Consider the following 15,022-nt stretch of genomic DNA (forward strand, 5'->3'; position numbering starts at 1 on the left):
TCAAGCAAATCTGAAGTTTATCTCCCTAATAACAAACTGATCCACAGTTAAACTTGGTGAAATCCCACTGTCTTTGGAGAGGTATGTGAAAACAGAATCTGGCTTGCTGATGTGGATAATATTAATCTAGTGGTGAAATCTGTACAATACTTTTACAACCTGAAATTTACTATAACATTCAATGGGGGTGTTTGAAAAATAATGTAGGATAAATATAGCATTGCAATATTTTCAGAGAGGTACAAACTCACCAAGAATTCACAAAAAACAAAAGCCATAAAAATTAATAAAAAATAAACTATATTCATTATTGCTCTAATATCGTATCTTATTAACAATTTCAAGAAAGGCATAATGTGGGATGCTGTCTATGAAAAGTGGAGATTCCTTGTTTTAAAGAGGAAAAAATATTTTACAAGTCCATTATTCAGTTTTGACCATGGTATTGTTTAGATCTGCAGATACCATCCAGTGACAATGACATGGGTATAAGGACGCTGAGTTGTTACAAGCTCTGTGTCAAAGGGGGAAAAGGTTATTTAGGGCTCTTATAGAAAAGGAGGTGATTATTTTGTATCTGGAGGAGATTGTTGTGTTCTCTCCCCTCAGATTACTTTGCTCAATTTGAAGAATGAAGAACCAAGGGAAAAGATGTCACTACAGGTGAGTTTGACCTTTTTGTTCAATCCACTCACCAGCTATAGGGAATGACTGCTAAAATCTGGGAGTACAGTTTTGTCCATTGCACTGTGACAGAACAGAGTTTCTCTTCTCTTAATGCATTTTGGTTTAGAAGAGTGTTGTAGTTAATGCTGTTAATGAAAAACCCTTTCTGGCTGTGGGACTCCAAGATCTCCTGGAAGTGTCAGGAGAATTCAAGCAGATTTCCAGCCAAACTACACAGAACCACAGTACAGACCAGGCTGAAAAGGATCTTGAAAGATCATGTGGCCCAATCTTTCATGTGAGAGGGAGCCCAGATGACATTATCTAGCACCCTGTCCCAACTGCATGTTAAAATGCTCCATTTATGGGTACTTCATCCTGTCCCTGGGAAGGCTGTTCCAGTGATTGGTAGTTCTCACTACAAAAAGTTGGCTTTTTCCTAATTGAAGATGGAACTTCTGCTGGAACAACTTGTGTGTCCCATCCCTTCCCCCCACCCCCATCTTTTCCATGTATCTCCTTGTGAAGTGAGAGCCACTGTCCTGTTTCCACCAGGAAAATGTTCAACCTAAAATAGTGCAATTCCCTTGTTTAATCAACTCAGTATCAAAGCATTCAGAGTCTCTTTGGTTCCTGCCTGCTTGCAGAAGCATCTGTGGAGGGGGCTCTAGGTAACCCCACTAGAGCAGCTAGCAAGGTGTGATCACAAAATGCTCAGGGGCTCATCTGAATGTCCTGCCATGTCACTGCCAGCCCCACAGAATGGGCAGAGGGCTCTTCCTCTGCTGGTCTGCTCCATCTGCAAGGAGGACATCTGGGATTAGTGGGCCACCTGAGCTTAGACAGAGGTGGGACAGAATACAAAAATAGGAATATGGAGTACCTTCGTGGAGGTACTCACTGAGAGTTAGGGTATACCTGGGCTCACTCAACTCAGAGGAGAGTGGCTGTTACAGCATGTGGGCACTTTTATGGTTGTGTATAGATCTGGCACTATACACCCATGTAGTTATTCATTGCCATTTTAATGGCCTAACAGATCCATCTGCCATGAAAAACTGTGCATGTAAAAATCAATGTGGAAAAAACAGACTTGCTATGGTATGAGTTAGGGAATTTGTCTCAGAAGTGATGCATGTGCATATATGTGCCTGCAAGGATGTATATTTGTATGCATGTGTGTGTCTGTGTATTTCATTAATTGATGCTGTATTATTGCTTTTGGTATTTCATTAATAGATGCTGTGTTATTGTTTTTGGTAGGTAATTCTCAGCCCATTATTTTTATTGCTAAATTTGTTAATTTGCCCTGTATCCTCAAGGGACTATATTGACATTGGCAGGATAAGCCTGACGGCTTTGTGATGTCTAGACAAAAGGAATTAAAGACAGCAGAAATACTTGCTCAATATTTTCCTTCTGTGGGAAGTTTCTGTCTCACTCGTAGAAGCCTTTTAATGTAACTTTATTAATGATTTAATATAATAACAAATGTGTGCTGTAATGGAATAAGTATAAGCATTTTACATGTATTTACAGTTGGCTGGGCAGACACTCTCTGCTTAACATGAAAGGCAATTTAATATTGTAGATTTTAAATTAAACTAGGAGTGTTAAGTCTCTAGGAATTTTCACTGCAAGTGAAAAAAATCCCATCAGTTAGACTGGTACTATGGAAATCCTCTACTATTTTGAAATGAAGAGAAGGTAAACGCACTCTTTGAACAGCAGAAAAAGAACAAAGCAAAATCTTGGATTATCTCTGTGTGGGCAACATAATCCAGGGAAGATCCACAGATGCATACATTCTAGGTCAGAGAACAACCATTATAATGAAAGTCTTGTCTGGCTTCCTACCAAACCACCAGACAAAACATCCTGCTGCATCACTCCCATCATAACAACTGCAACAAGGGAATTAATGGGAGGAGTGCTGACAGCTCTCTTTTCAAATTTGTGTCTTGATTTTTCTTCTCCCACATCTTTAAAGTTATTTACATCAAGGTGTCTTCTGTGAAGAGGATCTGAGATTTGTGGAGGAAGTCTGGTTAGGTCAGAAGATTTTCATAGGAAAATGTTAAAAGAAAAGGGGAATAGAAGATTAAAGGGCAGTTCAAAGAGAAGAGAAAAGATATATTAGTGAAGAAGTCCAGAAAAGAGTGAGGTAGAAAAGTTATATATATATAGATATATATCAGTAGATAAAGAGGTTTTGAAAAGTTTCTATATGAAGTTTCTGTATATTACGAAGATTGAGCTGACTGAAACTCATCTGAGTGACCAACAAATAACTTTGTCAAGACATTCAGTGTTGGTTCATGCTAACTATTCTGTTCTCTCCAGGACTGTGAAGGAGGTGTTTTGGTAGAACAGCTTAATTAAAATTAAAGAGAAAACCTAAGAAAACCCTCACACATTTCCAAAAAAGACCTGTTCCCTGTTATTGCCATCTTATCCCTTTTTTCTGGAGTGAAGATACCTGCTTAATCTCTCTCCTTTCACTGCCAACCCCACTTTAGAAGACCCCACATTGCATGGTGGCAAGCTCCAATCTCTGCTGTGTCTCTGTCTCTACACTTGACAGTGTTTTTGGCAACATCTTGGTGTTTCCAATCCATATCTCCCACATGGGCAGATGAGCCTCACCTGTTGCTTTAACTGCTACACTTTCCTTCATGACTGATTACATATCTTAAAATGTGAGGAAATGAAGGAAAAATAAATGTTGCTTTGCTTTGGAAATCTGCTTATCTCCATCTTTTCCAGCAGAGAAAACAATGTAGTCCAAACCAGAAAGAGGAAGAATTTAGAAGCCTAAATACCAAAGTTTTATTGCCCAGATCTTTTTTCATGTAGAAAACATAAATTACTGAAGTGATTATATATAACTAATGAAAAGAAACATAGAAGAAAGAATGAAACAAAGGAGGAGAGCTTGCAGAAAGATCTCTCAGTTACATATGCTGCATTGTTAGAAAGTTTAAAGATGCATTTTGTTCTGGAAGCCAGGAATACTTTTGTCAAAAACATTGAACTCCATCATGACCCAGATTACGAAAAGGCTTTTCCTTGGCCTTACTAGAAAGGAGATTCTATGGTGGTTTGGAGGCTGTTTGACAGCCTGGAGCATGGGGCTTAAAATGATCTATTTTTTTTGGACTTGATTTGTGAAGTTAGAGAATACACTGTCAGTCAGCAAACCACAGAACACATGTAACCCAAGACAAAGCTACTAACCAATTTGCAAATGCAACTAAATACAGGATTGTTCACAGTGCCTATCCATACTGGGGTAAAATGCATCCAAAGGCTATCAGAGACACTGAATACTCTGAGTTCCTTTACCTCATTCCTTACTCTTTTTACCATGACAGAAGCTGTTTACAATGCTTATATGAAACCTAGCATACATGTGGATAAATGTATATGTAGGTACACATGGCCATTCTTAGCCATGCCTTTTTTTTTCCCCTAAAACATGGTTGTGGGTGTTTTCATATGAGTCATCACCAGCGTGGTGCTTTTAACTGGGACTCCAGCTGGGACTGACTGTTCCTGCTGTGTCTGACAGGGGTCTGTGAAGGCACTGTGTGAGCTCCTTGTTCTGCCAGTGTTTGCTCCATCCCTTGCTACTGTGTCTCATCCTCCGCAGTAGCTCTGGCACTCACAGTCTGTGTTTTCTCAGGCAAGGTTTTTTTTCACTGCTGGCTTTTCAGAACTGATTACCAGGTCACCATAATTACCATATTATAGTCAAAATATACTTTGCTCTCTGTGTCAGTGCCTGAAACATGTCTCACTATACGCTCCAGCTTTTTAACACCAATACTGTGCTCGGTTTACGGACATTTGTAATTGAAAAGAAAAAATCTGTTGCTAGGTGATATAGAGACATTGTTTATTTTTGGGGTGAGAAAGGTGCATAAGGTTGAGGTATTCAACTCTGTGGCATGCATTTTGTGATTGTGACACCCACTATCTCCCCATAAGTAATATATCAAGTATTTTGTATGCATGAATCATGTTTCCAGTTGTGTGTTTTTGTATAAACCACTGGAACTCATTGTAACACAGTTTCTCTCATATCATCGATCAATTCCCAGTCAAGCCCTCCATTTTTTTAAAGCACATATTATATTTATCCTTTATTTGGTAGTCATCATTGCATACTAGTACTTCAAAGATGCTTGTTCAGGTAGTTTAACAAGGCAAATATTTCCCTATAAATAGCAAATTCCATTACAAAGGATCATCTATTTTTCTTCTCCTCAAACTAATAATAAGGAAAGTTCAACTAGAAAGATGCCAAGTGTTGGGGATTTCAGGCAGTAAATAATTGTGACAGTTGGCAATACTCTGGAGTTTGCAGTACATCATGCTTCTGTATTCCCTGACCTGTGATTTCAGATGTCCTGTTTCAGTCTTTACCAAATCCTTAATTCTGTAGGGAAGTGAAATATCCCTGAGAAATTTTGTTTTTCTGAAAGCAAACTGTTGCTATAGCAAAATATGATGTCTCAAATTTGACTACAATGGAGGTTAAAGGAGAGCAGGATACTTTAGAAAATAAATCATCCCTGTAAAATCACTGAAAATGACTGTTTAATAAACAAAAGAGGGTGGAATTAGATTTAACTGAAAACTTTCCTGTTAATGAAAAGTCTCTTTCTTTAGTAGAATCTACCAGCTTATGTTTTCCATTTAAAATTATTTGCATCTTTGTTCCAGGTACAAAGTGTGTATATTTTCTTTAACTGTATTCTTACATCCATGTAACTTAGCAGATGAGGCTGGCCTTGCAGTACACAAGTAAGTCCCTGGCCTGGATTTGTCTTCTTCTGGATACTCAGGACATCTGCCCCACTCAGGAGGAAAAAAAACCCAACAAAACATAATGATTTCTATTGTGATATAGCATTGCAAATATTTGCCTTCCTCTGGAATCCCAGCCTACAGCTGCCCCTGGCCTGAGGGGAGCCTCTCAGCTCCATCTCCCAGCCCACCAGCTAAATCACACTGGAACTGGATTTAAATAGTCACAACTGAAAATATCCACATCCTGGTCCATGTAAACTCTAAGATGGAGCATGGCTGTTGGACATCCTCAGGCCAGCAGCAGCCCAGCTGGCTTTGGCACCAAAGTATTGTGTCAGTGTGGGCTCAGGTTAATTAGTGTGCTAAGAAGTAGGGCTAATTTAGCTCAGGGGCAGTGTTACAAGCTCCAGAGCTTTATAGAGCCTGTGATGCCACACCCCTGTGTTAGAAATGCTGGGAGCTACTTCAGAGGCTTTTTCTCCATACCATATGGCACAGCACAGACAATGCCCTTCAGTCCCAAAGTGAATGTGCAGTGATACCTTGAAGTATTCAAATGGTCAATTCATTTGTACACCTTCACTTCCCTCAGTCTCAGAGCTGGATTTTGTAATGATTATATTAAATATTGCTCCACATAAAAGGGCTTCCTGTGCCAGAGGCAAGGTGTTACTCAGCATTGTGGCAGACTCCAGTCAAGGGTAAAACACTGTTTTCTTCTCTTTTTGATGCCATCAAAGATATCAAGGAAAGTGCAAGTGGCTTCCAAAATTGTATTTTCAGGTTTTCATAGTCCTAACATTCATGTAATGAATGACAATAATTAAAATAATTTTCTTCAACTGGTAGCCTCATTTGAGTACAGACACCATAAAAAATATGACTACTTCCCACATTTTTATAGCACAGGAAATCATTGAAGCTGATATAAATGTGCCTCAAAGAGTTACAAGACTGATATTGTGAAGTAAATCTTTAATTACAACAACTCTAAATATTTATCCAACTATAAAAGACAAAGTAATAAACATTTTGACTTTTTTGAAACTAACTGTTTTTTTCTTTTGAAACACGGTGCTGCAAATATGACCTTTTTTTCAACTGGTAGCTGAAAATAGCTTTTATATCATCTAAGGGGTGCTTACTTTACATATTTAAAATGCAAAGTTATGGATAGCCTGTCAGTAATATAAAATCACTAATCAATCCAGGAACACATTTCATGTCATTCTTTTGATGAAATGATTAAACATATTTGAGTTGAGCAAAACACATGTGAGTAGAGAAGTTTAATGATCAAGTAGACATAAATATCTTTTGCAAAGTATTCTACTGTTTTTCCTGTAGCCCATCAACCCCTGAACTCTCCCTCACTTGAACACTGCTCTGCTCTGAGGTTGTGTGCCCCATAGAGAGCCCAAGGTGCCAAGAAGGCACCACTGTTGTTCATCCTCCTCTCCCAGAATGGGATGAACTATTCTCAAACTATTTCTTAGGGACTACTTTGAATATATTGTTTAATAATGGAAATTTTTACATGTCATTTGTGAGCTTTCTATGGAGTTCTTATTTCAAGTCTCATTCTCAGTTTACCAAATATTTTTTTCCACCATTTATATTATGCTGTGTGTTTTTCACATGAATGGAGTTAAAAAAAGTTGCCAAGGAAGCAAGAAGCGACTATAGCTAAAACAGCCTGAAGTGTTTAATAATCTTCAGCTCAGGTGCTGGAATGGGAAATGCCTTGTTCAGGGAATCTCACTTTCCTGAATCCCAAACAGGATTGTTTAAATGCAGCTGTTCGTGCAGTGTGCCTGTCCCTGTAGAGTCACACACTAAATTGTGTAGATCCAGGTGGATAATGGTAAATAGAGCTCATAGGGTTAGAAGAAGAAGATATTGTTTGAGTAAAATCCACCATTGTGATTAATGTGCTCAGGCACAAAATTGGAAAAATTATCAAGTTCCTTAGAAATATCTGTGGTTTCTTACCAACTGGAAACTGGAAACTTGTAAGACATATGGGTATTTTGAAGGTGGCATAATACTTCATACTCTGAATTTTATGCTATGAATTATTTTTTTTTAATATGATGTTATTTCTTACATGTTTTTTCATCTAAAACTATTCTAAGGAGTACAATCAGACACTAGAAACAGCACAACACAATGCAAATGGCCTTGTTATAACCACTGTAAGTGATTCAAAATGAAGAAAAACATCTTGCAAAAAGCCTTGAGTCTCAAGATGGGTGCGCTCAGACTCTGGAGCAGCCTTGATGTTATGCAAGGGACCCAGGAGGAGTCTACAAGGAATCCTTTCTGATAATAGAGTCCAAATACAGTATCCATAGGGTGATGCTGAGGTTTCACTCCCTGGCCTTGGTTAGTCCCTCAGCAGTGCTTTGAGGCTGGTGTTGTGCATCTTAGCAGTGCCACCACGTCGGAGTGGGGCCACCCCAGGATGCAGGGCTGGGGCTGAGCTACAGCAGCATGGGAAGGGAGTGAATGGAGCTCTTGTTGTCCAGCTCCCCAAGAGCCACAGGGGGAGACTGGGGTGTCAGAGCAGCTGGTAGGCTCCCTGGCTTGTCCCCAGCAGGAGCTGCTGAGCGAGGCAGGACCTGGTGGCAGGAGGATGTGTCAGGCTGATGGCCACATTGGGTGATGCCTCGCTGGGTCTGTGCCTCAGTGCTGGCTGGGAAACTGCCTTCTCCCTCTGCAGTGCCCTCTGGGTGCTCAGGAGCAAGACTTTGTACTTTTGTGCCACCAGGCACGGGTTAATCCCTTCTTCCTTCATCAGAAGATTGAAAAAGAAGACCTGGATAAAGGAGCTGCTGTTCTTGGCTGCTGCCAGACCTCAGGATTTTCTGTATGATTGCTCAAAGGACACTTTCATTTTCTTTTGCAGTTGCAGGGAGAGCAGCAGTTCAATGCCACATTGTGTCCTCTTTGCTCCAGTTCTGGTTTACCCTTTAATGTGTTTCTGAGTATTCACAGTGCTTTCAGCTAGTCCATGCTAAGCTTGTTCTTCATTCCCGCTGCCAACTGAACTGGCTTCCCAGGGAGTACTTGGCAGTTGCTGCTTATCCCAAGACCCAACCTTTGTACCACGAAGAGGAAGGGCAGATTACTTTTCCCTTGTCCTTCTGCATTGCCTAAATCTGGCTAGCAGGAGGCAGGTGCCAGCCAGAGGCACGGCTGCAGGATGGATGCTGTGCTGGCTGCCTGTCCGACATCCATGCCGGGGCTCTGCCCTGCAGTGTCCCCAGCAGCCGTTCCCTGCTGGGGTGGCAGAGCTCCTCAGTGTCCCAGTGTAAAATTAACCACTGTCTCTGTGTGCCCAGAGCCAGCTTCAAAGCCCTTTGACATTGTGGGGATTTTTCTACCCACTTCAAAGGGCCCTGGCTCATGAGTGTGCAGCACAGGGTGCACCAGTTAATTTTTAAACTCCCATTACCTGAAAACTTCTTGTAAAGTGTACCAGAGCATAAGGCTGGGGACGAGCTTGCTGGAACACTTGACACGGCACAGATGAACACCTGGGATTAAAAATGTATTTCTTTGTTATTTATTTTTTTATGCCTTGCACATGCCTTTAATCATTCCTTGTAATAATTTACCTGTGTTTTCTGCTGTCCTGTACATTTAGTGCTTGGTCGTTCCCCTTGTGACACCTCTCCCAGCAATCCACAGGACCCAACAAGGTCTGCAGGGCTTTCCTGAGCTGATCTTACATTTCTGAGAAGCATAAAAGTTTAGAAACCTGTGGCATACTCGAGTCAGAACCACACCACCACATGCACAGCTCTGCAGGAAGCTGCTGCTGCCAAGGACAGTCCGTGGGCAGTGAGCTCACTTGTCAGGGTGCTGGGCAGCCATCCCTCCCTGCCTTCCTGCCTCCTTGTCTCTTGCATGGTTCCCAAAATATCTCCCCCACTGCTGCTTGGGATGCTTACTGCCACAGCCATAGTTGGAGGCAGGCTGGAGAAGTTATTCAGCAGTGTGCAAAGGCTACTATTTTATTTGGCTCTGGTTTGTGAGGTGCAAAATTAAACAAACAAACAAACCCAAAGAAAACACCTTCCCTTTATTTACTTTTCCAGGAGAACTTCATGTCTTTGTTTCATCCAAAGTCCACTATGTAGCCCGTTTTACATCTCAGCTCCAATAGTAATAAAATAAATTTAAAAGAAAAAAGGAATTTGAAAAGAAATTTTTGAGGTAGTGCAGATAGGCAAAGAACATTTTATTTATAGAGCAAGGAATAAATAAACATACCTCTGAACTGAATTGGAGAGTAGTCTCCCAAAGGAAAGCGTGAATATCAAATTGCTTGAATAATTTAAAATTAGGCACAACAAAGCACTTAATAATATATGGCAGAAAAGAAGCCTGCCTTGGCAGGAGATGGAGTGGATGACTTAATCGGTCTTTTCCTCTCTAGGCTTTATTATTTTATGGTTTGTTACTGTAGATGACTCAATGTTAACAATGCTTATTTTCTTACAACTGCTTGCTAGAGGACCTAGCTAGAGGCTAGTGTGTATTCATGACCTTATTCTTTATTAAATATCCCCACTTACCAGAAAGGCACTGGAATGGTAAGCAGTTTTTAGGAATATTGTGTGAGCATCTGTTTTAGGGCTGCATGTATAAGAAAAATGGCAAAGCCATTTCAACTCCATCCTACAAAAGGCACCATATATATCACATACCACTATCATGCTTTTCCCATCATCACAAATTACAGCAAAATTCTTTGTGGAGTATTTTCAAAAGCACTGAAATTTGGTTTGTATCAATAAAGGTAAAACTCACTTTTCTTTAATGAACACAGTGTAATGTAGTAGAGATCTGTGAGAGAGGGAAGTCCACAGTATGAATTGCTTCTGAAGTGGGCCCAAAATAAAATGCCATATTCACTTTGGAAGTGTTTATAAATGACATTAAAAGTGACTGGCACCTGTTGTTCTATTTTATTTCGCCATAAAGGAGCTTCACAACTCCTTGTGTAAAACACTGAGAATCATGTGGGCAGAGACATTTCACTACAGATTTAGGAAATGCTTGTTGGACATTGGGCAAGTCAGAATGTACTTTACTAAGAAAAGAACAGACATAAACCAAAAACTATACAACTATTACTTCACTTGACATGAAATCTGTACTATTAAGAAAACAGACAAACACTGATCAGGTAAACACAAATGACAAATATAGGAGAGCCTTCCTTGGTTTGGCAGCTGGACAAGATAAACTCTAGGAGACTTACAGGAGAGAAAAAGACTCAGTTTAGAGAGAGGGAGATGAGATACACAATATGAAAATATATAAATATAAAAAATAAAAATTCTGTAGCACCTATAGCATATTCTACACATTCTTCTATGTAGGAGCAATGGATTTTCGGAGAGGGAAGCGTAAGTTTGAGACACTGAGAATCTTTCTAGTAGAACACTCAAGAACTGGAATATTTTGCTTGGATAGTATAAAAATCTACAACAGATGTCAGACAAACTTCCATTTAGAATGATTTAGGTGTATTTGATATTATTTTGGGCCAAAGTACACCAGATGATTTCTTCATAGTCCTTTCATCCCTGCTGTTTATGAATTTGTGAATTAATGAGGAAGGCAAGTGTGGAAAGAAAAATCCTGGGAGGATACTTACAACAGGGATTATGAGATTGGTGTAGAAAAGCCTTCCATGCAATTATTTATAGTATTGCCTAATTTTCACATTTGTCATGCTACTAAAAGAAAATTGAAATTGGCATTTTGGAACCATTACAGAATTTTTTCAGTTGTCATGTTTGGAATTGTAATCCAGAGCACAGACAAGACATGAGTGCCAGAAAGGTATATTTACAGAGATATTGAGAAGTCTGTGGTGATCCTTATTTGAGGATCCAAAGGATCTTGGAGTGTGTAATTTGATTTCCATGAAGGGGTTACAGACAGGGCTGTGCTTATCAGAGGAAGGAAGATGCCAGCAAAGAAGGGTGTTGTTACCTTGCCAGTACTGTGTCTATTGAAAATACTGTCCCAATAATTCTCAAACTCTTTTCTTTGCAACACCAGCAAAAGTTCTGTTAGTGCTTTTTCACCATGTTAATGCATATTAGCTTGTGGCAGAGGGCACATTCCACATACAAATAGTCTAAATCATTCCATTTTAATATCTGGGTTACCACGGAGAAAAGTCCTCTCAGCTTCTTGGTTGTTTCTGCTCCATAAACCTTCAATATAGCTTTAGGCTATCAGAGTTTCACATTTACAAATGCCTGAAAAAGGCTGGAAATTATCAGTACCTGAGATGCTGTGTATCTCCATTTCATTTATGCATATTTTCAGAGGATCAAAATGAAAATGTACTAGCACCTATGATGGAGAAGTAAAATACTAGCTATATCTAAAGATAACTTATCTGATTTTGCCATTACTAAAAGCTATTTGCAGTTTCTTTTTAAAGTTTATATCCCATTTTAATAATACTCAACATAAAGAGCTATCTGTTCTGGTGAAAATAAGGGCATTTTTGCAGTTTCCTTACACACTGAAATATTTGTGGATTTTTTTTCTCTTATATGGGATTTCTGTCTTCTCTTGCTTTATTATTCTCCTTTTAGTTCGCTGTGTTCTCTAACTGGAAGGCACAGCCTAAATAACCAAATACAAACTATTCCCTTATCAGAGCTGCCACCCTTTACCAATATCAACAAGCATAACTACCATAGTGATGAATTCCATAAAGTGAAGCAGAAAACACCTTCCAGAATGCTATCTGTTCTCTGCTGTGCCAAAAAATTCTGGTTCATTGTTCCCCAGAGCTCTGCTAGTATTTTTTCAACAGCTACTTTTACTAGCCAAGGCTGAGATATTTGGAGAGTTCCTTGGGTAAAATAAAACGGTTGCTGGAACAAACAACTTGGAACAGTGTCACTTTTATTTTCCATATCACTTATTTTTCCACCTATACCCACTGAAGCCATTGCAATACTAACATCTCATTAAAGATACACTTCACAAAATGATTTTGCTGTTGATGTTCCAGTCCCATAGGGTTAAAAGCCCATTAATAGCAGCAAATTTAACTGGGTTTTTCTGAAGTTACATGTTCACACTCACTCTTCTGCCTTCCCTTCCCCTTCCCCTTCCCTGTAAGAGAATAAACTGTATCAAATTTCTGGAAATGTACAAAGAAGACTTCCAGAGATCATCAGGGTCTTCCTCTGATGTTTCAGAGGAGAGTAGGTGCTGGAGGAGGTGAAATCCATCAGAAGCATCTATCCCTTCTTAGCTGTGCATCCGAAATCCTCCCGTGAGAAGAACTCCATGTACTGCAGAAACTCGAGGGGAAAGGAGGCTTTGCCCATGAGTCAGGAGCAGAAGTTGCCTGTGGCTCCCAGGAGTGGCAGTGACCCAGCGTGGGTGAGTGTGGTGAGTGCTGGGGGCATGGCTGGAAGCCCCAGGAAAATACCCCACAGCCTCTGAAGGGTTCTCCTGGAGACGGAGATTTAGGTAACTCAGTGGTCTGCATTTCAGCTGCTGGGTACAAGCTGGTGACATCAGATTTATACTGTAACAAGTCTCTAATGTCCTCCTTTAGATCAAAAGTAACAGGACACCAAAAATGGTCCGTGTTGTACTTTTTCCATTTACAAGTTTGAACAAGTCATTTTGGCTGCTTTGGTTTTGATGAAAATGAGGAAGGGCCAAACATAGCCTCTTCAAACCAAACCATGACACAACAATAAAAAACAGTTCATGCTTCCAAACAAAACAAAACAAAACAAAACAGCAACAAAACAAAACAAAATAACAACAACAAAATCCGTCTTGTGTTTGGAAAGAGAGGTGCCAGGGCAAAAATCTCTTTATTAAAATGAAGTGGTTCTCCAAATGTTATATAATGATCAAGCTTGCCAGGAATATAGGATGAATCAATATTCACTTTACATTGTTACCACATAGCTGCAGCTTCCAAAAGATGCTAAATTAATATAGGAAATAGGAATTATTTCCCCACTTTTTATTTCCTATATATGAAAGATTTCATCACAATTAATTTTGGAATGTAATTCTATTTATTTCTTGGTAACTAGAAGACACCAGTAGTGACATTGGATCAGATACAATATACTAATTCAGATAAAACACTTTACTTGGGTTTAAGTCAATTAATTAAGTACAGAAAAGACTGAGACTGTTCCAGATATACTAATACTTCTAGGTCCAATTAGAACCGACTAGGTCACTCTCTTGAAGTGAAGGGCCCAGAACTGGACACAGCTTTCAAGGTGTGGCCTCACCAGTGCCAAGTACAGAGGGACAATCCCTCCCCTGGTCCTGCTGCCACACTATTGCCATTGGCCTTCCTGGCCACCTGGGCACAGCTGGCTCATGCTCAGCACCCCCAGGCCCTTTTCCCCAGGACAGCTTTCCAGACACTCCTATCTCCCTGTAATGATGCTGGGCTTGTTGTGGCCCAAGTGCAGGACTCAGCACTTGGCCTCGTTACCCCTCACACAAGTGGCCTCATCCCATCAATCCAGTCCAGATCCCTCTGCAGAGCCTTTCTACCCTCCAGCAGATCAACACACACGACCAACTTGGTGTCATCTACAAACCAACTGAGGGTGCTCTTGATCCTGTCATCCAGATCACAGGAAAGATATTAAACAGGACTGGCCCCAGTACTGAGACCTGGGGAACTCTGTTAGTGCCCGGCCACTGGATTTTGTTCCATTCATCACCCATCTGGGCTCCACCATCCAGCAATTTTTACCCAGGCAAGACCACATCCAGGCCACAAGCAGGCAGTTTCTTCTGGAGAATGCTGTGGGAAATGGTGTCAAAGGTTTTACTAAAGTCCAGGTAGACAACTTTCTCAGCCTCTCCCTTCTCTGCAAAGTGGCTCACCTTGTCAGAGAAGGAGATCAGGTCAGTCAAGCAGGACCATCGTCCAGAAATTTTCAGTGAATAAACAGTAAAAATACTAACAATGTTCTCCCTCTTTAGCAAAGATTTGCTAATGGATTTCACAATAACAATACATGTTTTCAGGATAAAATCACATGAAAACTAAACATGTTATATTCTGTGTGGGAACACTAACAGTTTTCCATCTTCATTAAAGATGGGTTGGACACAAACTTTTTTTGCTATAGTTATTAAATCATATTGCATGTTCCTGTGTTGACAGGTCTGGACTTCTTCCAGAATGCTATTGATACAGAAGGCTGCATAATTTTGACACTAATTTTTAAACAATGTTGTTTATCTGTTTTTTGGAAACACAACTGCTTGACTGATGGCTTTATATTAGCAACAGGATATATTAATTTCACTAGTTTGCATATACAATGTGGAAAGGTATCAAAATGACTACCCAGATAACCATGAAAACTGAGTTGTTTGATTAGTCTAAACTCTTGTAATACTTTAAAAAATATTTCTCCTGGCTTGTCTCTCCCTGATTCCAATCACTGCCTTCTTTCTTTTTGTATGGACAGCAACACTTTTCCAGGCAGGAGTTATA

Source organism: Parus major, chromosome 1, assembly GCF_001522545.3.
Source record: "Parus major isolate Abel chromosome 1, Parus_major1.1, whole genome shotgun sequence".
Classification (NCBI taxonomy): Eukaryota; Metazoa; Chordata; class Aves; order Passeriformes; family Paridae; genus Parus; species Parus major.